Below are 3370 nucleotides of genomic sequence, written 5' to 3'. Positions count from 1 at the left end.
CCTCCAACCTTTGCGAAGTTGTTTTTGACCCATGAGGAAACAGATAAAATGCAAGGTTGAATTTAATTTCACTTTTTTTCTTCCTTGAATCTAATTTTCTTGTTCTTTTCTATTTCTAGAGCCTATGTATCTGCTTAGCTTAACAGAAATACCAGAGGAGAAGAGTATTAAAAAAATCTACCCAAGATAAGCAACTTTATCAGGGATCTCCAACAAGCAAACTTATCCAAAGGGAGATGTAATAGCACAGAGTTAATCTGAAGCATGACTGAGTATCTCAAAGATTGGGAAGTGGATGTAACAAAATTTATTATCATTTGTTCAGGAAATTTATGATCAATCAGTACAGCATTCAGAAGAGGTTAAAATGTGGATCTGAATGTTTCCAAGATAAACACAAGCTTCAAAACCACATGAGAAAAAAAATTACTGTAGCTGAAAATCAGATTAACAATTGCAAAGTGTGAAATCTGCTGGGGTATTATTGTGTTATGAATGGAAATTGAAATTGGTTTCATGCTAAGAAATTGTAGGATGTTGAATGCTTCTTCAGACCATGTCCTAGATGGTGTTCAGAATTTGCTCAGATAATGTGCTTTGGAAGTTTTCAGTATCATCATATATTTTGATATAAGCAATCATTAGAATGCACTAATGCAGACTGATCACATGCACTTTTACTCATAAGTTCCACTGTGCTCTTGCCAGAGATTACAAAGATCTTTGTCCCATACTCCCAACTTCCTCCTTCAGTGTTGGAGTGACCAGCAGAATAGGCAAACTTTCTTCTTTATCTTTGATTTCCTTAGATTTCCTAGAAGTGATGAATTGTGAAGACAGAGCGTGTGATAAAGACCAAATTATGGGATCTATAAGCCTTTAAAAAAAGTTAATGATGGTGATGACGAGCAAAGCATGAATTCACAGGAAATAAAAGAGAAACCAAATTGATAAAAAGGACCTTAAAGATTTCCAAGGGCTTGGATGGAGGCACGCAACACAAGTATATATCTTTACTCAGCCTTACAGTGAAGCTAAGATCAGAAATTCAGGATCCAAGACCCCAATATTTTTCCTCAGTGAATGTTAAGGCAAAAAGTAGAAACTGACTGACTGAAGCTATGATTGGTAAGCAGAATCAGTGAAGTGTTGGCTGATGAATAATTAGACTGTTATATTAAGCCACCAAATTAGAGGGTATCATTTCCCCAAAGTCTACACGGCCTGCAGGAGAAAGCTTGCAGACTCAACCACCACCTCAAATTGTGGGGAGATTATATGATGCTCTGCTTCATTCTCCTATAGTTCACAAGACTAGAAAACTACTTAAAGGAGAGTGGGGAGAAAATAATGCATTCAAAATGTCACATGGCTTGGTCTTGTCACCAATGGGGATAGATCCTATATCATAAAGCCACTTGTGGATGATCTGTAGGCGTACACATGAAGGGGGAACAGTATCAGCCAGAGGACTGAGCTTCTTACCAAATGAATAAGTAGTAATTTCCTAAGAGATGTTGCTTTTTAATTATATCTACGTGAAGTTTGAAGGAAAAAATGTAAATGTTCATCCCCCCCCCCCAAAAAAAATAGAGTGTAGCTAAAGGATTTCTATTGTTGATTTGAATGTGAAATAGATGGACTTATTCACAGTCAACAAGAATGAATTCCTAAAGGAAATCAATATGTTTCAATTGTAAGTAGCAAACATGTCTCAGTACTTTGGGAGTAAAACCTGAGTGGGCGCCATAAATTAATTCAATGTTTGTTACATAATTAAATTGAAACTTCGTACCAAAGCAAACACAAGTATTCAGGTCTCTCTCCTAATTTCAACCCACCCAGAAGCTTGTCTGTATTTCTGCTTGTCCACCCATCTTTGCTTCTCTATTGCAGTAGCGGAGTTTTAATCAGGACGTGCTCCATCCCACAACAACTACCTAAGGTCACATTTACATGTTGCCTGGAGTGGTGAGGTTGATACCTCCCCTTTGCTTTAGATTGGCTGGTCTTCCTTGTGCCCTATCTCTCTACTCTTTCATCTTAAGCTGTTTGCTTCCAAGGCAGATGCAACAGCACTGACCACCAATATAAACATTGTGTTTTATCTGGAAACCTCAGTGCTTCTTCCTCATAGTTAAACAGTGAAATGAGATGGCAGAATGTTAAAGTAGGAAAGGCGACAATCCTTTAGTTATGGCTGCCAGGAGTGGTTCTCCCATAAGGCCAAGTGAGGTAACAATTTCAGGCAGTGAGTATGGGCATCCCACTCCGGGCACACCCTACCTGCCTACTGCTCCTGGTCTCTTCCCCCATTGCTGAATAAATAAATAAATTGTCAGTCCTGCCCCACTCACTGACCTTGCTCCGTGGCTCACCTCTTTCTCCTTGCTGGTCTTGTTTTTGGGAGGTGCTCTCTGCCCTGCAGCCAGAAAGTGGGCATCCAGTGGGAAATTTGCCTGCTGGCTTCTCCTCAGAGCTTCTGCTGCTCTAGCACCAGCCAACTCCCTCCTCTCAGTATCACTATATCACCTGAAATAGAGGAAACAAAGCAGAAAAGCTTAGTGCTAGAGAGACAGTAGAAGGGAGGGAGAGAAAACAGGCATGAACTGGTGCTGGAGCAGCAGTGGCTATGAGGAATTGCCAATGAGCAAAGCTGCTGAATATATACTGCCTCTTCTATAGTAGCAAGCAGTGGCATGGGCCTGAAGGGGAGAACAGCAAGGGGAGTCACTCACGGTTCCCTTTAACCTTGAAACTGGCAGAAAAGAATCGCGTTTCAGCTGCTTTTGCTTCCTCATCATTCTGGACTGCTGTTGGGCACCTATTTTGTTATCAGGGGTTTCCCTGGTGTCCCTACCTTGTTTTTCCCTTTCAACGGCATGATGGATTAGGGAAAAGAGTGCCCTGGTGAGGCTGTAAGTGAGCAGAGCTTGGGTGAGGTGCTGCTAGCTGGTCACCATCTTGGTTCCTCTCTTCAAGACCAGCAAGCAGTGGCATGGGCCTGAAGGGGAGACCAGCAAGAGAAGGAGAGAACAGCATCTGGGCCAGTGATGTGGGGTGGTGTCAAAACTGGCTCCAGCTGAGCTGGTTCCACCCTACAGGGGAGCAACAAAGCAATGAGCCAACATTGATGGCTGCAGTACGTATGTATGTATTTATTTATCATATTTATATACCACCTGGTGGTGTGCGCTACTTAACACACAGCAGATATAAAAACAAAACAATTTCACTGAATAAAAAGTTAAAACAATTTCATGGGATTAAAACAATTAAACAGTTTAAAATTAATTTCAGTTAAAAGCCTAAGAAAACAGGTGTGTCCTGAGGGTCTTCCTAAAAGCAAACAGAGATGGAGATTATTTTG

General features: G+C 40.9%; 1 long non-coding RNA gene across 1 annotated transcript; it reads right to left on the bottom strand.

Moving 5' to 3' along the window:
• Positions 1-579: 579 nt before the first annotated feature.
• On the bottom strand, positions 580-2964 carry LOC128326144 (uncharacterized). The gene is made up of 3 exons (XR_008307865.1): positions 2861-2964; positions 2379-2532; positions 580-814 (listed from the first exon to the last, which is right to left on the bottom strand). It is a non-coding gene; the product is annotated as an uncharacterized LOC128326144 (long non-coding RNA).
• Positions 2965-3370: the final 406 nt, after the last annotated feature.

The sequence above is a fragment of the Hemicordylus capensis genome, chromosome 5 (assembly GCF_027244095.1).
Source record: "Hemicordylus capensis ecotype Gifberg chromosome 5, rHemCap1.1.pri, whole genome shotgun sequence".
NCBI lineage: Eukaryota > Metazoa > Chordata > Lepidosauria > Squamata > Cordylidae > Hemicordylus > Hemicordylus capensis.
Note: the sequence above shows the minus strand (reverse complement) of the source record. Positions and strands in the feature narration are given on the sequence as shown.